The sequence below is a fragment of the Meleagris gallopavo genome, chromosome 3 (genome assembly GCF_000146605.3).
Source record: "Meleagris gallopavo isolate NT-WF06-2002-E0010 breed Aviagen turkey brand Nicholas breeding stock chromosome 3, Turkey_5.1, whole genome shotgun sequence".
NCBI lineage: Eukaryota > Metazoa > Chordata > Aves > Galliformes > Phasianidae > Meleagris > Meleagris gallopavo.
Window position 1 is genome coordinate 45,885,894 of NC_015013.2, and position 25,578 is coordinate 45,911,471.

The window sequence follows — 25,578 nt, forward strand, 5'->3', positions numbered from 1 at the left end:
AGAGAATAGAAATCATTCAGCTGAATCTATAAGCTAATTTTTAATTATCGAGGACAGTGAGAACATCATTTCATGTGACTCCACTGCTCAATAATTGTCTACTGATCACCATTGGAAATGTCCTGAACTAGTTGAAACACGTATACTGAAAGATGTAATACGCAAGTGGGTTACTGGTTTAGACTGGCATGGAAGTTCATATGCCAGAGATATTACAATGTTCACTTCACAGGTATCTCCAAACCAGAAGTTCTCAAATATTTAATGCAATATATCCTCCAAGAAATTAAGAAGAAATAGGATAGATGAGGATGTTGGAAATATCCAAATAATTTTGTCAGGACGGTATCTCTGATAAAAGCAGATTTTATTCGCGATTGCAATGGCGGGCGTCCCGCAAACAGGAGCGGCACCCTATGGACACAACATGACAGCCTTTTATAACCCTATTTTTCCTCCCCCCCTTTGCCCTCCCCCCCTCTCCCCTGTTTCCCCCACTGGCTGGGTACTCCAGGTTCACGAATCTTATCAGAGGATTTACATTTGTTATTTACTTGTTAATTTGTTTTGTTATCTGGTGTCAGTCAGTCGCCATCCTGTTGTTTCCAAGATGTCTCAGTGCTCTTCTTGTCGTATTGATATGGTGATTTGCTTCCAAGTCTTCGTTAAACAAGGATCACCGTGGTGGGGGATGATGTCAGGCCTTCCCATGTCTCTTCAGGTGCTTCCTCGGGCATGCCATGACTTGTTCTCTGGTTTGATCTGGTGCTGGATATTCTTACAGTGTATATGACAAAATATACATATATACACCTATATACACCTATATACACCTATATACAGAGCGTGCGTCCCTGAGAAGGGTTATCTAGACAATAAGTGATGTAAACTATCAGAGATCTTCCCCAAGTTAAGCAGAAAGACTCCCAGAAAGAACTATGACAGTGGAGATCATGAAATAAAAATATATATATTATCCAATTCTAATGCAGAAACAATTCCCACAAGGATAACACAAAGATACGCTTTAGGAGTGTGGGAAAAGCAGGAGTTTGACTTCCTGCTGTCTGCCCAACACCTAAAACTGTACAGTCCTGTTCTGCTTGAACAGGATGTTGGGTATAGTAATATAATTTCTGAAACTCTTACTACCACCATCAATAAACAAAAGATGTTAGGAAGTGGAAAGCAGATGTGTTTACTGTAGCTATTCTTAAATGTATAGCTATTTTCAACCAGGATAGTATGCATATGTTCTTCAAATTTTGTTAATATAATTCTCAAAGATATCTTATGTAGTTTGAAAGGTACAAAAAAATGTACCTATCTTCTAATGTTAATTGGTGTAATCAAGATAAGAGATACAGTGCCAAAGCTATTGCAGTACAATGGTGGGGAATTAAATTTCATAGTAATACAGTGTCATAGATATCTGAACCATCTAAATGTGTTGAATCAAAGAGCACAGGAATTTTTTCACCTGACACAACACTATAGTGACTTCAGGGCATAAAGTAATATCTTTTAATAACATAGATTATACTGAGCATCAGTAATGGAAATTAAGCAAATAGAAATACTTGGAGACTGAAAAACTTCAATAACATCATCCTCTCAGTTCAGCCAGGAGAAGACAAGGGATGCTTTTGCTTTTCTCCTGAAGCAGATGGAAGTTTCCTCAAATTTTAGGTGACTTTCCTGGCCTGCCTCCAGAGCCTATTCCTGATGCTCTACAATGGCCATCTACTTTGTTGTTACTACAGATTTGACAGTTAATTGCTGGGGAAAGTGATGGGAACAGGAAATAAAAGGATAACTTATGGATCAGAATAGATAGCTCTGAAAGAATTCAGAGATGTGGAAGCCTTGTTATATTACTCGGGGAAAATCCAACTCTGAAATTAAAAACTAAGCAAAGAGGAAGATGTTTTGACCTCAGAGCTCTGCTTTCTTCTCCAGACACCTGATCTGCCTTTTTTAATATTGAGTATTTTCTTTTTAATATTGAGTATATGTCAAGTATGTTAAAACAAGGAATTTCACAGCTTTGTAAAGCATTCAGTGCTGTTGCGGGCATAACTGAGCAATAGCTTAGAAATATGTACTCTCGGTACCTGCAGTCCTATGGGACTACATTGAATCCCTTTAATGCACATTCAGATTTTGCTTCTCTCCTGCACTGCTTCTGACTATCATTGACATTTAATGTTCCGGACCTAAGCTCTCTGGGAGTCTTACAGTGGCAGAGACAAACTTAGGATGTATGTCACAGATTAGCATAAATGGGCTGAATATTTCTTTTAAACCACATTTTTTTCACTTTGGGGATAGTTGTGGGAGATGAAACTTCCTGCTGGTGTCTCGTGATGAAAACAGCATTCAGACTTACAGCCACAGGTCTCTCACAGCCAGTAATCTTCTTGCGTTAAGTAATGCTGGAATGTATCTCCTTGCAGGATACCTCCAGTTTACTCAGAAGTGGCAACAGTCTATGTTTGCTTACTGCTGTCGAAAGCAAATGCAAAAGAAAGTCCTCGTCCTCCCAGTCTGTTTCTTTCATTGCTGCTATGCGCTGTCAGAACAGAAGCTAAGCTAAACCTCAGAAATAATTCTTTACCATGGCAAATTAATTTTGAACATGTTAACTTCAGTCAGGGCTCCTCAGAACACTGCAATACTGGCTGTCAAATATTTCTGCAGATATAAGCAGTTATAGCCTGTTTTCTTCTGGAAATCCTGGGCCAGTGAACTTCATTACTCACCTCTGCCTGAAGGGCAGATCTCTTTCTAAAATTATCTCCACTTCTTTGGGAGTTAAATCTCTGATTCTTAGCTTATTGTAACTTTAGTGCTAAGTCTGCGTTAAATTAATAGGAATCAATAATTTATTTATTTATTTATGAAACTCTAGGTGAGTGACATAATAGAAAAATTCATCAAGACACAGATAACAGAAAATAATCACATTTAATCTGAAATAAAATGCACTTCTCACTTCCTCTCAATCAGCTGGGAAAGTAGTCAGATCCTTGGAATGCCGTGTATTATCAAAATGCCTTTCCTGAAAGAAGGCATGCCAGTTTCCATACTTGTGCTGGAGAAGAGGCTCTTAGAGAGTCTGTAATATTACACAGCTTCTATTTTGCAAATATTATTGATTCAGACCTTATTCAGGAAGCAGTTTTTATTTTCCTACTGTTAGATTAGTGACTGCCTTCTCAATTTTATAAATGTTAACATTCTTTTGGCAGAGGAAATATTATCTCCTTGGCAAGTCATTAGTCTACTGACAGCTGAAACACGTTCTCTGGTCTGGTGAGGAGTAACAATTTCAATATAAACCTTTGACACATTGAGTCATATTTTTCACGCTCATGCATTGTGGAAATGTATTCATAAATGCATGCTCATTAGTTGTGGGACTTCACAATTATTTATCAAAACTTGAGTAAAAGATTGATCATATGTGTATAGACTTAATTAATTAATAAATAGGCATTCGGAGACAAAACACCATACTCAGGTCACAAGTTACGATCAAAGACAGAAATCAAAATGGACCTTGATCCAAAATCTGTAAAAGCATCATAAAAGTTATTAGCTTTGTAGGTGACCTGCTCATGCTCTGTGTTTTGCTTTTCATGTGTGGTTGATTTTGTGTGTGTATGTGTGTGTGTGTGAGGTTTTTTTCCTGCTTGGAAGCACTTGTAAAAGTTTTGATTTCATTTAAATGCAACAAATTTGCAATCCTCAAAATCTGCTGTCAAGTTATTCTTTGACATTAGACTAATGCTGGGTGGTGAACACTTGCAATGCAAAAAGTTATTTCTATTCAGCACAAGTTATGTTGTGACTGGAAGACAGATTGTTCAGGTCGATAGAAGTTCAAGCTTGCATTCATCTTGTAGAATCACTCTTCCATGTAGGTTAAAGCACTGTTGTGCTCAGTATTAGTTTTTAGTAAGGTCTGACACCATAAATACATACCTTGAAACAGAGATCTAGTAACACACAACTATTCTGTGAGTTTCCTTTCGTGAGTGGCTTAGTTGCATTTTGCAATGTTTCAGTGTCAAAGAATTGTGCATAACCTCAGTGGCATTGTCTCCGTTGTATTTACCTTTAGAAAGCAGCAGTCAGAAGGAAAAATGTGACAAATATAGGTTGCATATCACCTGGGGTCATCAGTATCTACCCATGAAAAATACCACTCACAATAGTTTTGGATGGCTTCTAAAAGTACGTAACTTGCTCAAAAAGTAATGTCTCCTCTTCATTACCTTGGAAACCACAATAGATACAAAGAGGACAATAACACTATTGGATAGAGCAAATTTTCGATTATAAAACATTGTTTTTCAACATAGTCACTGCCATTAGCTATGCATTTCCACCAGCAATGAATAAAAACCCGCATGCCATGCTCATAAAAATCTGCAGTAGCAGAGGTGACCCACTGTTGCCACTGCTGAAATGTATCACCCACCACCTCATCATGCTCAGATCCCTTGTTTAATCTCCATAAACATTCAGAAAGCATAAATGAATGTCTATGGGTGCTATTTTTTCCACATGGAAGAACTCAGTTCCACAGCTTTGCTTCATCCACACTTCTATGTCAGACATCACACTGTGCTTCAGTATTTCTAGAAGCATCAAAGGAACACTGATCGATCTTATGTTTCATCTCAGTGAGGAACTCAGAGGAAATGAAAACTCTGGTGTCAGCCACCTTGGCATAATCTATAAGTACCTTCTACCCTTTCTCTGTGCATATCTTCAAGAGCAACACATATTTGCTCTCAACTGACATTTGACAAAACTGTCCAACCATGGTAATGCATAGAATACATTTGTAAATGACAAATTGTTTTATTTCTTTTTCAAAATTGGTGTTTCTGAGGGTGTAAGTGTGTTTGTATGCAACTAAGTAAACATGAAGGAGAGAAAGGGACATGCATGCATACACATGATGTTTTAGTCACATCCACAAGAGCTGCAGAGCGCAGTTTCAGTTCATCCCTCTAATTGATTCCAGATTTACTTTGGTAAAAGAAGCAAAAGTAAGGTTATTTACCTTAATTTGTTCCTTTTTCCCTAGAAAAGTGACCTAAAATTACCGATAGGGAAGAAATAGATCTGCAAAAGCAATTTAACTATTGAATTTCCTAGTATTCCTTACTGTAGATAACAAATAACAAATGCTTAAAAAATATTTTTGGTTGAGATGAGCAATGCACCTACGATTTTATAATTTTCATGTCTTGCCCAGATGAACACTCACCTAAATATTTCTGACACTTACTCTATAAAACTATAATCTATAGTATCTAGCCCAGAACATATTATCATATCATAGAATCGTAAATAGCCTGGGTTGAAAAGGACCACAATGATCATTTAGTTTCAACTCCCCTGCTATGTGCAGGGTTGCCAACCACCAGACCAGGCTGCCCAGAGCCACATCCAGCCTGGCCTTGAATGCCTCCAGGGATGGGGCATCCACAACCTGCTTGGACAATCTGTTCCAGTGCATCTCCACACTCTGGATGAAAAAATTCCTCCTAATATCTAACCTAAATCTCCCTTGTTCCAGTTTAAAACCATTCCCCCTTGTCCTATCACTATCTACCCTCGTAAACAGCCATTCCCCCTCCTGTTCATATGCTCCCTTCAAGTACTGGAAGGCCGCAATGATATCTCCCTGGAGCCTTCTCTTCGCAAAGCTAAACAAACACAGTTTCCTCGAGTTTTCTCAAAAAAGAGGTGCTCCAGCCCTATGATCATCTTAGTGGCCCTCCTCTGGACCTGCTCCAAGAGCTCCACGTTTTTCCTTTACTGGGGACCCCAGGCATGGACACATCTGTTCTCCAGATGGGGCCTCACAAGAGCCGAGTAGATGGGGACAATCACCTCTCTCTCCCTGCTGGCCACCTCTTTTTTAATGTAGCCCAGAACGCAGTTGGCCTTCCGGGCTGCAAGCACACACTGCTGGCTCAAGTCCATCTTCTCGTCCACCAGGACCCCCAAGTCCTTCTCCACAGGGCTGCTCTCAAGGAGATCTTCCCCCAGTTTGTATAAATACCTGGGATTGCCCCGGCCCAAGTGCAGCACCCTGCACTTATTGAACCTCATTCAGTTCTCACAGGCCCACTTTTCCAGCCTGCCCAGGTCTCTCTGGATGGCGTCCCTTCCCTCCGATGTATTGACCAGACTGCTCAGCATGGTGTCATCCTCAAACTTTCTGAGAGTGCACTCGTCCTCAAACTTTCTGAGAGTGCACTCGATGCCATCGTCTGTCATTGATGAAGATGTTGAAGAGCACCAGTCCCAAGACTGATCCCTGAGGGACACCGCTTGTGACCAGTCTCCACCCTGACACAGCAGAACCATTAATCACAACCCTTTGGCTGCATCCAGCCAATCAATTCCTAATCAGTCCATCCTTCAAATCCACACCTCTCCAATTTAGAGAGAAGCATGTGGTGATGGACCATGTCAAAGGATTTGCAGAAGTCCAGGTAGATGACATCCATCACCCTTTCCCCATCCACCGAAGCTGTCTTTTTATCATAGAAGGCCACCAGATTAGTCAGGCACGATCTGCCCTTGGTAAAGCTATGATGGTTGTCTTGAATCACCCCTTTGTCTCTTATGTGTCTTAACATAGCTTCTAGGAGGATCTGCTCTGATCTTCCCAGGCACAGAGGTGACCCTCACGAACCTGTAGTTCCCCAGGTTTTCCTTTCTCCCTTTTTTAAAAATAGTAGTAATATGTTCCTTTTTCCAGTAACCGGGGACTTCACTATTATCTGTGGATAATATTCATAAGTGAAACTAGTTCTGTTTCCCTTAAGGTGTGCTATGTAAGGTTTCACAAATCATATTAGTGGGGATAAAAAAAAAGCATACTTGTTGATATATATTTTATGTCTACTATTTTTCTGGATAATTGAGTATGGAAAGGACAATATTGATAAATGATAAAACTGAAACAAATTAGTTCTCACCACTTCTACCATTTCATGTAGAATATAGCAATAGTTAAAATTAATAGTGTAGCTGTAAGACATTGTCTTTGATAGTTGGAGACTGTGTCCCTTAATTTTGTCCTAAAATTACGGCATGTTTAAATATTGTCCTTATAGTCAATATTGTATGCACAACGGTAATAGCAGCATCTCAGCATGTGTTAGCACCAGTTCATTTACATGTCAGCACTGCTGCTGTGGATATGAGCTGGTCTTTAGTTGGCTGGTATCTTTCTTGTGAAAGGTTGAAGTTTGCCTTCCATACTGTAGAAGGAAATACTCTTTTTTAAGAAATCTCTCCTGCTCTTGTAATGTGAATCTTCAAACATGTTCTTCTGTTTTTGCCTGTTGTCTCTCAGTCCACACACAAAGTAAAAAAAGCTTAATTGCAAATCAATTAGTAAATCAGAGATAATTACAGCCCTGTATCTAACATATAAATGTAATTGTTGATGCATATCGTTTTTTAAAATTAACTCCCTGGATTATTCTGTTAAGATAGGAATTGTCCTGTGTATCAACTTTACCTTTAGAACATTAAGCCACTCAAATGCAAGGCAATATTAAGATCTTAGTAGGAATAATTTATTAAGGGTTCATCCCTGTAGAATTATAAAATGTGCTTTTTTAGACAGTACTAAAACCACAGCTGTAATGTAAATACATTCTTCAGGAACATTTGAAGGCCATTGGTGCTATCAGTCAAAAGATTTAGAAGTCTCAAGTAACCCATGTAAAGGTCAATTAGTATAGGAAAAAGGATTAATAAAGATCTGAAGTGTAAAAAATTTGGGAACTAAGTAGGAGAAATGTATACTAATTATCTTCGTTCAAAACTAAGCTAATTCATAATGCAGAACAGGTTGACTAATGTCAGAGTACTGCCTTAGTAAAACACCTCTACCCTCTGAGAGAGAACATAATCCTGTTTTCCTGCTGTATTTCTTCATTTATAGGCTGTCTGAATTGAAAATGCAGATGTTTTACTCTGGGAATTGACTGCAAGGGTGATTGCTTTCAGGTGAAACAATAAATTAAAATTTACAGAGCAAGATAATCTTACTTAGAGAGAAGAGCTAAAATAAGTTAAAGTGAAAAGGAAAAAATGCCTGGTGGTTTGCGTTACATTTCTGTGCCTAATTAGGTAATTAGAAGGTGGGGATTGAAGGGTCTAGTATCAATTAATTTTCTGAAAACATCTTCACTGAGAACAAGGACACAAATAGGAACTGAAAGCATTTCCATGCTCAGTTTATACTGGTCACTTTAAAAAACTTAACAGTGTTCTTAGAGAGCAAAATAATGTTTTTTTCTGAATTCCCAGTGCCCTTTAGTATTTTGTGCAAATGCAAAATTAACATAATTTAGATATTGACTCAAAATGAAAAGTTTTTTAGGCTGATTCTTCATGATACAGCATTGAACACATGGTTCTTTTTCTTAAACATAAGCAGTATATGCAATACTGAACATTTGAAACCAACCCAGATGTGGCTCACTGAGCCAACTATTGTGTATTGAAGTCCACTAACAGGCAGATGAATCTCACACAAGCTTGGTTACACATAAGCCTACAGCCATATTTCTTACTGTTTTCTATTGGTTTTAGGTTGTTTGGTTGCTTTTTGTAGGCTTTTTGTTTGTTTGCTTGTTTGTTGTTTTTTTGGTGTGGATTTTTTTGGCAGGGATGGCTGGGGGGAGATTTTCAGTTTTTGAGAACATTCATTCACAGGCATCTCTGTAGGTGTTTTAGACACCCATACATATTTAATGCGGAAGTAAACTCTTAATTCAGAACATAGAATCATCACTGGCCATAGCTGAAAATAAATTCTTAAAGTGATAGGAAGCAGTGCTTCAATGTGCATAATGTGAGAATTCTTCTGAAATTTACCTTGAAGTAGGAGAAATTTCAGAGATGAACTGTAGATTTGAGCAATTAAAATTTCTCCACGCATTCACCAGCCTTTGGATGGCACACCATGATGTGATCACACAGTTTAAGTAGTACCTCAAAGATATTATGCTGCATACCATAATAAAGAGTGCAACGCCTGATCACTCAAATAGAGATACACTTTTATCACCAAAATGTCAGGGGATGGAAATGGAAAAAAGAGAAACTTACAGAAACTTTTAGGAATTGTAAGAACATGACTAAACCTACTTCACGCCAGTTTTTCATTTTCCACCATTCTGTTTCTCACCAACTACAGGTAACTCTTCCAACCAAATGTTGTCTTAAAAACTCTGAGATTTTATGAAAGAACAGCATTTGAGAGTTGGAAGTATAGTGTTCCTTTCACAAATGACGACATCTCAAAAGTTATTTGTATGAAATACTAGCTAGGAAAAGTTTTTTTCTCCTCTGATTTCCAGTAATATAATCAAGCATCATTTTGCTAAAAGTGTAATACAAGTCAGTCTAATCTTACAGTTTCCTCCAAAATTCTTCCTTTTTTTTTTTAATCTCTGTAAATTCTCCTGGCATATGCAAATATCTGACCAGTAATTCCTCCTTCTCTTGGATTAACTACAGGAATGCTTCCTATACTCTTACAAGATCTCCACCCTAGAAATGTAACAGGCAATAGGTATTAGGAAAATCTTAACTTACTCTATTTTCAAGTATTGGATAAGTTATTCCACAAGCTATGTCTTATATCCTATAATTGTATGTTAATTAAGAGGATGTCTGGAGTTTATCCGATCCAATTCCCCACACAAAACAAGGTCAAACTTGAGAATACATGCAACTTTTGGAATCTTGACCAAACTTTAAGTTTATGAGAAGAACACTGATATTCACTAGATATTTACTAGCAGAATATGGTTTGCATTCTATTGTTTTCTCCAGAATTAAAACAGCTATGCTCTGCTAACTTTCATGTTATTCACTAATCTCTCCTGGAAGCTTAGATTAACACTAGCTGATGACAATATGCATTTACTAATGATAATATATTAAAACAAACAAACAAACAAAAAAACATCAAAACCTGTTTCTTGATGGAAAATGAAACACACTTTGATTTCAATACTGAATTATCTTAGTCATTGTCTTTATACTTCTGTACTCTTTAGATATTTAGATATGAGTAATTCAGTACATGTTGCCCACGCTCCTTTAAACAATTTAAATCAAAATTCAGTTAAAATGGGGACAATGCTGAAGTTGTTTTCACGTGAGATCACACTGAATAGCTAATAACATTTATGACACTTCTACAGGATGTGGATCAGTAACCAGTGCAGCATGTATTATGTTGAATAAAAACTTATAACATTTTGAATCCCAGATACAAGTACTTTCTCTAAATGAATAGTATTGTATTGTTGATGACCTATTATCCAGCTAATATTTCAAAAGCTAATTAAAATCTATTCATGGATAATTTTAAATATATGAAGGATAAATAAAGGAATATGACAGTTGAATGTAATGTGCTTCTTTTATTAATCTTGGGGTGAATAGACATAATAAAAAACATGAATCTTATCTGCCATTAATTTCTTCATTTCTAACTTTCTTTCAACTGAGATTATATCCATATGCAAAATTCCAGCATTCCAGCGTGATGCATTTAATTATTTTTCAGTGGCATAATCAATTTAAACTATTCTACATCTCTTTATGAAACTTGTTAATGACATAAAGTCTGAAGTAATTGGATGAGGGCCACTCCAAATGCAATGCCTCCTATTTCATTATGGTAGCCCAGTGAAAGAAATGGGATAAAACCTTTACTTTTTGTTTTGTAAGTAATGTCCAGGGACCTCAAATTGAGAAGTCTACCCAACATTAGACTATTATGAAAGCTGTAGGGGAATCACAGATGACACGCAACATGAAAAAGGACAGAAAGACTGATATTATTTGGATCATTCAACATAAAAGAGAGCCAGTACAGCTCTATGGATGTTTATGTTTAAAATAAATAAATAAATAAATAAATCCATCCATCCATTCATCCATTAAGAGTAAGATAAAGTATTGATTTCTATGACTGGAATAATAAAAAAACACTGGTTGCGAAGATAGATAAGGATTGCAATAGGTTATCTAAAGAGGCAACTGAGTCTTCCTGCTCCAAACAGACAGAAGCAGAATAAAATTCCTCTTTTAATCTGTTCCAGAAATTATTGAGTATTTGCAGTCAGGCCATCTCATATCAGATGACAGTATTTCTCAGGAAGATTTCTGTATTACCTACAATTGGAGAGCAGAGGTTGCTTTCTAGAAAGCAATATTTGAAATCTTTCAGCGCTCTCTCTGGTCTGTCAAGATGTGCACTCCATTTCTTGTGCAGTACAGTATGACTGAATTTGCTTTATCAATATCCCAGGTAACAACTCTATGGCTCATCATACATGATCAGAGCTGAGCTTCCAAAAATAATTTTATAAATTCTCATTGAAATGAATTGTCATTCTCCTAACTAAGTCTTTAAAAGATATTTTGTTTAAAGTTCCATCAGAGGCTAATAATGCAAGACACAGATCATTTTATGTTCACAGACTTCATATGAAAGAGATGTAATTAAACCTGGTTTCCAATGCGTTAAAATTAAACATCTTAAATTCCACAATCAATTATTCAAGTTATAACCCTGTGACCTCTATTGCTTCTATTTACTTCTATTCAGTTTTTTCTTACCTTATTTTTCTGTTATGATCCTAAATGCTCTGTGACATTTACTTTGTATTTCTTCTCAAAATGCTTGAATTTCATTATTAAGAATACATAATCAGTGCATGATAGTTTTCTTTGCTTCTGCAATTGTCATAATTGCATTTTGAATTACATAAACAAGACTTCACCATCTTCATACACAAGCTGATGCATTAGGAAAATACATTATTTTGGGGGGAAAATGGGGAAAAAAAGGCTTCCTAAATGCATACTGTTTCCTTAAAACAAGGGAGATAAGCTGGGACATTTATTAAGGACATCTTTCTTTCAGATCTTCATGGCTGATTTTAACTCCATTACCCTGTTCACCTTAGGTGTACAGATGTCTGAGCATGAAAGATAAACAGAGCAGATTATCAAGAGTGAGATCCGCTTGGTAGGATCTGAAAGAAGGATATTGCTTTAAACTGATTTGTCCAAAGCTTCAAAATCTGAACGCAAAATCAAACTCCATTTACTGTAAGCTAGAACAGCATTTCCCACTTAAGGCTTAGCCAAATCAATCATTGACACATTTTTCAGTCTTGTGAACAAGTAGCAAATTCTTCAATATTCTGAAAGAGCCTATATGTCTTTTTTTCTTTTCTTACACTCTATTTGTGCCACAGAAATCTAAATGGACCAGCTGTAATGTTTTATTTTTCTTTAAAGACAGCTTTAAAGACTAGTTCTTGATTTTAAACTAAACAGTGATGAGATAAAGAATAGTCAAGAATAACTGAATGCTCTTTCTTACTGGTTTATTTCTACTTTATCTTATCAAATATGTATGGTAATTTCATCAAAAAGAATCATCACATCAACTTAAAGAATCTACAACATTCTAAAATATGTATTTTCTGTAACAGCCCTGTGCAACGTTTTCTGAGCTTTCAGGATGCCTTTTTCCCCTTTCACTTACATGCAAAAGAAAAAATTAAACACGATTCACATGTATGTAGACTGAGTGAGAGTAGCTTTAGGTAGAAAAGTCTGAACATTAACAGCACCATGACATTTCTCTATAGCACAGACTGATGAGCTGTAGGGAAAATACAGACTGCAAAGCAAAGCCCCTCTATCACAATAAATTGGTGTGTTTTGGTAGAAGAGATTTAAATGCAGAAATAATGATGTATCTGGCATGTCACACTTATTATGAATGATGAAAAGTTTTTCTTCCTGAGAAATGGGTTTGGATTACATTTTCAATGAAGAAAGTGTTGTATGTCTTGCATGGGGCCAATAATATTAAGGAAGAACTTGACTAGAAAAATTGACCCTCAGAAATGCTGTTATCTGCAATTCCAGTTTTAATGACTCCGTCCTCTTTCATTAAGAAATCAAAAGCAAAAATGGGAACATTTAGACATTAATGATAACTAATTATAAATGTCCTGTTTTTCAAAAATGTTAAGATTTTGGTGGTTCTTTTCATTGTCTTTAATAAACATTTGTCTTTTTACTACCTTGAGCACTGACCAAAGAGCAAGTAGCTTTGGATTCAGATTTACAACCTTAGGGGCCATCACTTAAGTACGCAATATGAACTTTTTACTTTGGTGGAGAAGTAGAGAAATGGGAATAGTATTGCCATAATACGGTGATTTTAAGTTCCTCAGGCTTTGGTCTGTAAACCGAAATAGGCTCCAGTTTCTTTGTCTTCTTTGCATTACCAGTAATAAAATAGGAAAATACATTTAAACTGCGTCTTCTGCCCTAAAATACAATAATTCAATTTACCAGTACTACGTACAGATACAACTAACGCACATTTCCAAGAGGGAGTGTTGACAGCAAATTGGGACCACTGCAGAAGTAATGAGTCTGATGAATGTTTCCCCCAGGAGAAAGCTTAATGCTAATGAAAAGCAGATAGGAATACTTATTAGTTACAGTGGTAATGGGAAGGCTTTTTGGCTTTGACTTTTTTACAAAATTATATTGACGAGGTAATCATAAGGTCTCTATCTTTTGAAGAAGGTGTTTCCACTGACAAATAAAGATCCCTGTTTGCAAGAAATGTAAAATACTAGGCTTCAAAAAACAGTGCCTTGAAAAAAAAAAAGAAAGAAAAAAAAATTAGTGAGTAATTCTCAGATTCTGTTATTTTGTGAGTACACAAAAATGGGCACAGAAGATGTAAATATAGAACTGAGTCCTATTGTCATGCCATCCATACTGCTGTTGCCCTCCCATGCTAGAAGAGTGAATACAGTAGCAGATAAGAAGCACGAACACATCGCACAAAATAAAACGTGATGATCGTATGCTGTAATTAACTGCTTTTTTCATATCAGTTTTTAAAGAAAATCATCCAAAAGTACTGTTGAGAAAATTGTTTTAAACCAACATAACAAAATGTGCAGCTTTATGTTCTTGAAGGAATGTGTCAAAATACCTAATTCTGATATTGCTTAAAACACTTCCACTTATATGAACTGTGAAGCATAAGCAAAGTAAAGAGACAAAACTACTTTATTGTAAAGCGTATGGTGTTTGTATATAATTCGATCTAATTTAGAAAGTCCCTTGTCAGGGAAGCATGTCAAGGCACATTGCATCCTGAAAGGAATTATATATCGGCTCAGTAAAAAAGCCATGTTTATAGGAGGTTTTTGGTTTTTGTTTTTTTTTAATCTTATTTTAAAAAACATTTATCAAGAGAATTAAATAAATGGTTCATAATACAAGCAGATCTAGAAGTTCTGCATATTTATGTTTTGAATAGTCAATTCTCAACAAGTGCAAATGCAGGAGGGAAATTTCAGTTTCACAGTATTTGTTCAAGGCCTCTGTTGAACATCATGAATTACCCCATCTTTCCTTTCTGCTACATCTTATGCTCATTTGTTGCTACATATTGTCAGAAGACTGATGACCCAGAGCAGACTGAAGCTCTTTTAATTCTTCACAAAGTCCAAGGTATGTCAGCAACATTTTCCATATATTCCAAGCTCCATAACAATTGTGCCAATTGCTTTTGCTGAATCCTGTTGACTGGGAACCAAATAGCACAGATGCACAGGTAAAATTTAGGCTCAGGCAAAATACATTTTCTCTATCTGAATGTTCCTGCTACCATTTCACTGGGTCTTATTACTGATATTATGTTTATTATAATGTGCATTTCTCTGGTAGTATACCATAAAGATTTCCAGACCAGCTATAGGTCAGACATGATGCTCCACCTAGATACATTCAGCCAGCAATATCCTACTGCAATTTCCTGTGAAACAGCTGACAATAGCTCCCACACAGCCATGGCTAAAACTTTGAGACAGGGGCTACCCCATCTAAGAAATCTCAAGTACTACTGCACCATACTACAATCTATCAAGCTGATAAGCCCATAGTCTTGACTGCCATCCACACACACATCTCTGCCTTCCTCCTGCTGAGTACTAAATGGCAAAATAGGCTATTGGGAGCTGTCCATCAAAATCGCTAAAAAAAAACAACCATTGTTCTATATGGTCCATTTCGTTTTTATGGCTAGCTGAGACTTTCTTTCAAGGACCTAAAAACAAGGTAGTGAAAGAAGTTGTATAGTAAGACAAACAGTTGCTGTGATAGAAAGACCTGCACTCATGCTTTTGAGATCCTGAAGAACTTAGACACTAAGTCAGTGATTTGTGCAAGCTCTTAATGACCTTAAAGGAAGAGTACTGTCACATAGAAGTGCCAGATCACAACAGTAACTCTGCGTACAACACAATGCAACTCCAGTTTAGAAGTATTACCCTTAGCTAGAACAAACTGGGAGATTATATAGCCCAGAGCACTAGTACAGAGACATTCTCTGATGCAATCTGTAGAACTACCACATTAGTATAGTGCTGTTCAAATTCTGTGACCCATCACTGAAGATTCTCCACCATTTCTAGCTCTGCAGACAGACTTGTATTGCATGACACTGTACCGTGCATCTTCGAAATGATGAAAAGCTGATTTAAAGCCTCTTTCTGTAGCTCTGTACTACTCTTACATATCACTTTTTTTTTTTTTTGTGAATGACAGGGCTACTGTAATACATGCAGGGTCAGTTTTACAGGAGAGGAATGAACCTCCTGAATGCAGAGGAGATGGAAGTGCTAAAATGTGCAGCACAAATATTTTTCTCCTCTGTCCATACAGATGAAATTTTATCAGATGTATTTTTCTCCCTTATGTAAATCCCACCATTTCAGGATCAAACCATTCCAACATATGAAAACAAGATATGAACAACTCCTCACTGACATAAAGAAAGTAACTATCTGTTACCTGTCTAAGGTACTGTCACTTTTTAGTAGTTTTGTTCTTATCACAACAGAACTGTATTAGCCAGATTTAAGAACTTATTTTATTTTAAAATTTATTTCCCGTGTCAATGCTTCTCATTTTCCTCCACTTATTTTGTGTGGTTGTTTTTTTTCTTTTCTCTATTTTTTTCAACCTGACAAGTCTCTTTATTACTAACCACATTTGTCTTGTTTCATCTCATTCTGCATTTCCTCACATTTTGTAGGTCTCGTTTTTGTTGTTGTCATTGTCTGTTGAGTTGCTGATGCTTGACTTTTCTCTTAATTTGAGATGAACAGAGGAAAATGAATTATGTTCGATGTTGAACATATGCACACAATAAACACCCGACTTTTAGAAGATGTCATGGAAGCATCTGCTATGCTATATTTTTATGGCTGGTATAAAAATGAAATAATTGGTATTTACTTTTTATTTTCATCTTCAGATGTCATTTCTGCCCACCCCATCTATACTCACTTAAATATGTAGCAGTACATTAAAGTTAAATCCAGAAACACACACAAAAAAATGTCAGTTTAAAAGCATTTTTGAACTTCTGAAATTAAAACATTCCCAGAGTAAAAATAATCTTAACTATTGCAAAGTTTTATGCTCTCTTGCACTCTATACTCATTACTGACTACAGCTTAAAATCTATGCTCATTAAGGCCTTTAATACCTGTTGGTGTGCATGTAAGTGAAAAGCATTTGTGTCTGACTACTTAAAGTGAACTGACGTACCTAATAAAATTGGCATTGAAAACTCAGTAAAAGGCTTTTTGGCACCCCAGGAAGTGAGTGGGATCATAACATAATTAAAATACATAGAAGGCGACTGAGTCAGCAAGGCAGCTACAGTACTTGATAACTGTCACTTGATTACTCTTGAAAGCCGATAAAAATCAGAAATAGTGATTGCCCACCACAGGCATAAGACATCTTTGATGCTTTAGAAACATAATCACAGTATTGCAGGAGGTCTAATCAACAGCTACCTATAATCTCTGCAATCGCTGTAAAAAAGCATTAATGAAATATTCATGCAGGTAGCTGTCACAGGCATAAAACATCATAACCTACTTCTTTTTACTAATAAATACTTCTGTCCTGTTCCAATTTATATGCTTACATAAGCAATGCAGATGTAGCTGATGATTTTTTCTAGCCATAGTTAGTCACAATTCCCCAAAAATGTCAGTCTGGAACAGAATTCTTAGAGAAGTAAAGATCAGATGCTGGAGCCTATTCCTGGAGAAGATGGCTGTTGGAGCCTATTTCTGGAGAAAATGGTGTTAGTTAGCACCCTAAATGCAATTATACATTTTAGAGGTAGTTTCTTTTGCTTAGAATATAATGCTAAAGCTTTATTTTGGACAGGCAAGAGATTTTGTGTGTATATACGTATATGTGTATATATATAATTATATAGTGTGTATTAATATTTATGGGTCATTCTTGCTCCTACTTTCAATGCTCAGAAAAACATTGAAGAGGAAGGATTTTATTCACCAAAGGCACTAGAGTGACATGACAACTGTCTATCAGTTTGGGGAGGTCATTTAATTTTTCTGCATGTCACTTTACAATAATCAGAGAGACAATACTTCATTTCTGTTTTGCTTATAGACAGAGTAAATATTAAAATAGACCCATTACTATGTGGCTGTGAGGTAACCAGTCAATGTCACACTAATAATAGATTGTTTAAAATAATTTCTATGATATAGAGAGTCTGCAATGTACATTACAATACCTGTGAAATGTATATGCAAAATTAACCAATATAATAATGCCTAATCATGAAGCCTTAGAAGAGCTGGCATGATAGAAGACAAAAAATATAAAGATCTCCATTTTTTTATTAAGAATTAAGAGCCCCACTCATCTCAAGAAAACAGAAGGTTCTTAAAAGACTGTTAAAAACTCAGACAACTTAAGCTGTTATTTGATAAATACAGTCCCTAGTCTGTTTAACAAGGATAGAGATTATTTTGTGTAGAACAGATAATCAAAAACTTTGTTTATACAGCATTGCATATGAACTTTTATGCCTTTCTCCTCTGATAATATGTTCATCATTCTTATCTTTAAAGCCTGCAGTGATTATATCCTTGATAGAAAGGATTTAATTTTCAAATCTTTGTTGAATTTCTTTTGTCAATTCAGTACCATTTAATTTTTTCCTGTATTAAAAAAGGTGATGTGGAAAATATTTTTAAAGGCAAGGAATCTTCTAGGTAAAATGTCCGTTGATTATATCAAATATACCTCTTGACTCACAATCTAGCCACCCACAGTTCTGCTGTCATTTCAATATCTTTACCAGAATAATAGTACAAGATTCATCTGTGTTAGCTGAAAGAATATTTAAGCTCCCCTTAGAGCATCTTAAAATATAAATACCAAACTTAAAGGAGAAGAACTTAAAGATAGATTCAAGAAATAAATTCAGTTCCTTCAAGCAAAATTTGCAACCCTGCTCAAAAACTCCTGCTTAGTAACTATTTGCTCTGTGATAGATATTTACCATTAAAAGTTATCAGGCTACCTAGAGCTATTTAGGGGTGTGCCCAGGAGTGTTTCAAATCACTGCAACCATCAATCATAGACTCCTAGTTGAAGAGGAGCAGCCAGAATACAGCAGATCTCTGCAAGCGACATCAGAGCTACTCCAAATGCACCATGCTGGAGCTCCAAATAGCCAGACTTGTTAAACATAAGCAGAGCAGCTTAAGCTCAATGTACTGTCACAATCAAGACTTAACTCTACATCATGGTCACAGTCAGGGCAGACTCATCGCAGAGATGCAAACGAGCTGCTCCAGATATGTATTCAGGGTGTACAGGCACCTACAACACTGTTTCAACTCTGCTACAATTCAACTGTCTGTGCTGGGTAACTCAGAACACGTCTCACACTCCATATTTCAGGATTCACAGATGAAGTAGCAATGTCCACCTCCTCTGCTTGGGAATCTGCTTAATGTGATGAGACTGCTCTGAAAATGTTTACCACAGCTTATCAGAGCATGCAACACAGAAGCAGGCACAGTTGACACTGCAAATTTTCCCCATGAGCTTGCACTTAGTGCCATAGTACAGGAGAGGTGACTAAAAGTTTCTTTTTTTTTTCCCTCAAAACTCACTCCCCTCACTTCATGGTAAATTGGAGAAAACTAATTATGCAGGTTTAGATTTGTTGAAGTTGCTCATTTGTTCACCTTCCTCAAACAGAGACCTCTGAATTATCAGTGTACCTAAAGACAACTTCAGCAGGAGAAGCTAGTCTTATCCACACACAGAATAGCTACCAGATGAAGCTGCATCCTTCCCAAGGAGTAGAGGGCTTTAATGTCATAAAAGAAGATAACTGAGTCTGAATTGTCTACATCCTACTCGAGTAGCATGAATAACTGGCAAGTCTGTTAAAGGCCTTTGTTGCACTAACTACCTCTTAAAAAAAAAACTTTTGACACTTAATGGCATCCAGTATTAAAAATGAAATAAATGTGATGATGAAAAGCAGATTTTAGATTGTAAATCCCATGAAGTAAAGCTCCAAGGAGTTTTGGCCTGCCAGTATTCTGAGAACCCCAATTTCTTGTAAGATGTGAATTAACAACTATAGCTTTGACATCTGAAGAGAACAGATTTCTCAGTTGATGTCCTGCATCTAACACAGCTGAAGTCAGATGTTATTGCACTTATTTCTGTTCAAAAGCATTCATGCTCAGTGTAATATGTCCTATCTCTATCTTCAATACTTAGTTGTGCGTCTGTTGGGAGCTGGCTGGGGCAGAATAAAAAAATCTGTTTGATCAATTAACTCTTGTTTTATGTTCCTAGTCACTGGAAAATAAATCTGGCATCAGATTTCTCAGTGCTCTCAAGTAAGAACATCAATACTAGCCCCTTGGTGATATGACAATATAAATAAAATAATCATCTCATTTATGCTTTCAGCAAAGCACAATGCAACCATCAACTAATTATTGTTAATTAAAATATATTTGCAAGCCTCTTTTTTTAGAGGTGTGAGAACAAATCATTTGATTTTATAATGACAAAATTATTTTAAAAAGGTTTTATAGAATAAATGATGGAACAGGGCATAAAATACCCAAAGAGCTGTAAAAGCAGTTAATTATGTAATATAATATATGATCATAAAGCAGTCAGGACCAAGTGTATCATGAATGGAGAGTCGGTATTTTATTACCTTCAAAATCTTTCTGCTTACACTAAGCACAGTACCCTGAAAATATTCAGTCTGCTGAGAGCCAAAATTATGTCATGAAAACCACAGACAGTGAAATCTCTCTCTCCCTGTCCAAACCGCAGAATATGAGAAAGCAGAAAAATGCTGTTAAGGCTGCATAGGCTTCAGTGCAAGCTCTAATCAATTATGCATTTTTTTCATTTTGGTTCTGAATACTTGAGTAATCATCCCTTTACAATTTTCTGGGCAGTCTAGGAACTTAGGACATCTGACATGGCTCATATGTGTCATGCACTGTCACAAGTCATTATGAAATGAATAATGAACCTTATATGTTTGAGGTTAGATATGTTGAATGTGTGAAAATGCTATTTTTTTGATATGCATTCCACAGAATTAAAATCTCTGCCAGTCAAGTAACAACCATCTTTTTTTTTTTTTCCTGAAACTGAAATAAATATTTCAAGTAAATGTAAATAAAAATATGTATTGAGTAGTCAATAACAAGAAGAAGGGTCATTTCTAAAAGAAATTCTGGATGCTTTCATAAAAAACTATTTTGGAAAAATAAACAGGCATACAAGATACATAAATGGATGTAAACTTATCTTCGAGCAGTCAGTCCATGAGCTATAGATACCTTGGAGAGAATACATATTTTGAAGGGAAAGCTTTTATATCCCCTGCACAATTAATTATACATAAAGTCTTTTATTTTAAATAGAGAGAGCCTCTGTGAGCATTTATTTCCCCTCTGAGTGGCATTCACTGGAAGACAGTAAAGAAGGAGAAAGATCTAGATGTATCTAGAGGGTCATAGACTTTCTTCAGTCTTCTCAGAGTCAAGGCTTCTAGGAAGAGAAGAGTGAGGAGAACAAAAGTGAACCTCAGTGTACATTTCATAGAATCATATAATCATTTGAGTTGGAAGGAACCCTTAAAAGTCATCTAGTCCTACTGCCCTACAGTGAACAGGGACACCTACAGCAGGTCAGGTTGCTCAGAGCCTCATTCAGCCTCACCTTAAAGGTCTCCAGGGACACGGCTTCTATCACCTCTCTGGGAACCTGTCCCAGTGCATCACCACCCTTATTGTAAAAAATTTCTGTATATCCAGTTTAAATCTCCCCTCTTTTAGTTTGAAACCATTTCCCCTTGTCCTGTCAAAACAGACGCTGCTAAAGAGTCTGTTCCCCTCTTTTTTACAGCCTCCTTTAACATACTGAAAGCCTACTATCAGGTGTTCCCAGTGCCTTCTCTTCCCCAGGCCTAACAGCCCCAGCTCTCTCAGCCTGTCCTCATAGGAGAGGCATTCCATCCCTCGGATCATTTTCATGGCCCTCTGGACATGCTCCAACAGGTCCATGTCACTCCTGTACTGAGGACGCCACATCTGAACACAGTACTTCTCACCAGTGGAGGGTAGAGGTGCAGGATCACCCCCCTTGATCTGCTGGCCATGCTTCTTTTAATGCAGCCCAGGATATGGCTGGTTTTCTGGGCACATTGCAGGCTCATGTCCAGCTTCTCATCCACCAGTAGCCCCAAGTCCTTTTCACCAGGACTATGCTGTCTTTGTTACTACTAACATGACATAGTCTTTGCAATTTGTATTTGTTTCACCCCTACAACTGAAAGCCACCTCTTCCAAACCAAATTTTTCAGGCTTCATCCCCCATTCTTTAAGATTTTCAGTTTTCAGGGAGGAGGCATTTTCCACTCTGAGCCTGTGGCTCCAGGCTGGTTTTTATTCTGGAAGTCTAGCTAGCTTGGAGTTAAATCTGGATCTGGTTATGAAATAGATGGGAAAGATATGTTCTTCTGCTCTTTCTCTGTTCCTTTTTCACGCATACATCATGTGCCACTTGGCTAATGCAGATAGATGTGCCTGTGAGTGGGGAGAGAAAATGTCCTGGTTTCATTGGTCTTAATTCACCTGTTTCAGTATGATTTAGTAGAATACCTTTAACCTTTTCGTGCCCCCAGCCAAAGGGTAAGCACAGTAATTATGACCAGTGCAAAAAGAAAACTGGATGAAAAACATCAATCATTTTAGCCTTTGATTGAGCAGGAGAGCAGAATTCCCTCCCCTGAAATGGTACCTAACACATAGTAAATTATTCACAGATGCAAGCTTTCTCAGAAGAGGTCAGGCCATTGAAAACTCTGTGAAATTTATCATATACTCTCTGGTTGCTGAAACTGGGTTTTCAAACCACCACCTCCTTTTCTTCTTCTTCTAATCAGTCATTCCTTGTTGTGTTCCCTCTGCTAACATCCTTGCTAAGTGTGGTGAAATGAAAGCATGAAAATGTATAGAAAATTGGTGCATTCACATAAAAACAATATCCAATTCTGTTTTAACTTGTCCTGAGGTATTCTTTTGTCAAAGAAAATAAAAAAAGGGTCTCATTGTTTTCTGCTTGAATTGTCTTTGCTATATCATTGACAGACATCCTGGTAATGTATGTTCCCTTAGCTGAGACTAGGGAATTTTTGGCGCTAAAATGACAATTTTCCAGACAGTGATATTTGACAGAATTTCTGACATCGCTTCAACAATTTGTCTGATTATGGCTGTTGCCCAATAGCATGTGACTGATCCAAGTATCAGATGGAATAAAACTTTCTCTGGTTTGTCCTCAACCTTTTTGATAGCCTATTAGATGTTAACATCCATTTAATTCAGTTCTTTTTGTTTTGCTCTAAAAAGGTTAAAGAATTTGGTCTTTTAAGTCATGCTTCAATTGTCTGTATGTGACATGGAAGTTCGCCTTCAAATAAAGTACCTGTCTCCTAAAAGATGCAGCGGAGTTGGGGTTTAGTGCTTTGCAACCATGGTTACATCCACTGCACTTTCCTGAATTTCACATAAATGAGTAACTAGTTTAACACTATTGCAGCAAGAAAGACTATTCATTCACTTTTTTTTTTTTCGGATGATAGTCCATTATATTCACTCTTCGCTCAAAATAGCTCAAATGTAGAAGCACATCTTGAACTTTTTTTTGCAGTTATTGGAGCTATATTTTCTTTAATACTAGAAGAAAACAAATGTTCATTCCTAAGTGTGCACTTGTCTTTGGAACTGAAATAATCTTAATTTCTGAGGTCTTTTTGTATGATATTTATTTGCAGTATAAATATGGTTTATTTTTTGCTCTGTTTTTCCTGGTTCATATAATCTATTTACATTATGAATAGAAAATGTGGTAATAATTCAGAAAGGAAGCTAGAAAGAGAAACCAAGGGGAGCACTTAACCCCCAGCCAGAAATAGTGGTTGCAAACCTTCCATTTGCTTTTAAGGCTCATAAAGCAGCCACAGGCCAGGGGAAGAAATGGAAGATTATAGGCACAGATGGTCTGAGGCTGAAAGACATAAAGGTAACTGAGGAGACTCTCAAGAAACTGAAAAAAAATATCATTTATGCTCTGGCTTTGTTTAGCTCTGGGCAGCTAGGAGCAGCTGACTCTGAAAACCTGAAAACCTTTACAGTTTGTTATCCCTTGGTAATGTTCAGGGCTGAACAATATCTGGGACAGCCCCAGATTTAAAGAACTGTGTATTGATTGAAGTCATTATTATTTTCAACAGTGTTACCACAACTAAAGTTTTAAGTGCTGAATCTCTTTTTCATACATTTTTATAATTGCACATTGTCATATTAATTGCTGAACAATGTACAGAAAGATTTCAGAAATTGTGTTATTCAGGCACATGGTAAAACAAAGATTAAATACTTATGCCAATACATACAGTATGCTTAAAGCTGAAGATTATACGATGTTACTAAATGATAGTAGGATGTTTCAAACAGTGTCTGGGTTTTAAAAAAATGCCTAAGGTACAGTTTTCAGAATAGTAATTTTCACATAAATAAATCTTTGCATGTGTATCAGTGCTTCTAACTAGCTTCAATAAATATTTATTAGCATGCATGGGGTTCACTTGACCATGTACTTCATTGCATCAATCAAATTGCTGCAACTAAGACATACCAGACTCAAATATACGTCTCAAGTCTCAGAAAAAGAAAAGAAACATATGAAAGAAATATTTCTGGGTATTCTTGCACTCAAAATCTTGTTACAGGTAAAAGGTAATAAATCCTACAGTATGGAACCAAGAATTTATCACTGCCCTGACTAAAATATGAACAGCCTAATCAAAGCCTATATGTAATGTGATAATACCAGCATGATAGTCCAAATGAATATAGAAAAGCTTTATATCAGTAATGTGGTCAAAAACATCATTAAGAAGCTTTTACATTTACAGGTCTATCTCCCCTTTATCTGTTGTGATGTTCATCCTTCCAGGACCTCAAGCCTGTTTGTTTCCGTACTTTCCAAAAAAAGGAATAGAAAGCAAGATTTGCCATGAGCTAGTGAAATCCTGAGATATCTTCTGGGAAGTGGGCAGTGTTTGTGATAAAATTTTCTTCTGCCCTAGTCCTGGGATCTGCTTGGGTTTCCTTTCAAAAGTTTTTTCTTGCAGTCTCAGTTCCTCTCTCAGGGGCTCTCAGCTAGAGCCCAAGAATGGCAAAGTTGCCCCTCCCAGCCCTAGGTCCCCTCAAGGGCTGCTGTTTTTCACAAGCTTACCCCCTGCCTCAGCAGAATAGTGTCATATAGAGGATCAGATGGTCAACCTAAAATAGTAGAGCCTGAAAGCACTGCTCCTCTCACCAGCTATTAAACCAGGCTGAATCCAGTTGAGGTCATCGCAAGTTTGGACAGACCCTGAGGCCCTTTATTCTTGGAACAGTATAAGCCCCAAGATCTGTTACAAGTCATGACAAAATTATATTTATTGGCCTACAGTGATAAGGGTAGCATGAATGGAGCCAACCACTGCTGGAGAATGTGTATTACTTCATTAAGATGCCAGACAGACATGAATGATGAGTCCTCTTACCAGGTGCTTATCTTGCACCATCATCCTGGGCAAAAACTTTTCTGTCCATGTACACACTTAGTATGGCAGTAGCAGGGGCTGAGCAAAGACACTTTCTAGGAAATCTAGAGGTCACCATCTGTAGAAGCTGGCATCGCGAGCAAGGAGAAGGCAAAGGGAACCAGACAGAACGTTGCTGGCATCCAGTGAGGAGAAAGGTTGCAATAAGAGCAGTTATAAATGAGAAGTGAAGATTTATATTTGGGGAGATTATAGAATCATAGAAACACAAAATGTTTTGGCTTCAAAGGGACCTTTAAAGATCATCTATTTCCAACTCACTTGTCATGGGCAAGGACAGCTTCCACTAGACCAGGCTGCCCAAAGCCCAGTCCACTTCCGGAGATGAGACATCCACATATTCTCTGGCCCCTGTTTCTGTGCCTCACCACCCTCACTGTGAACAATTTTTT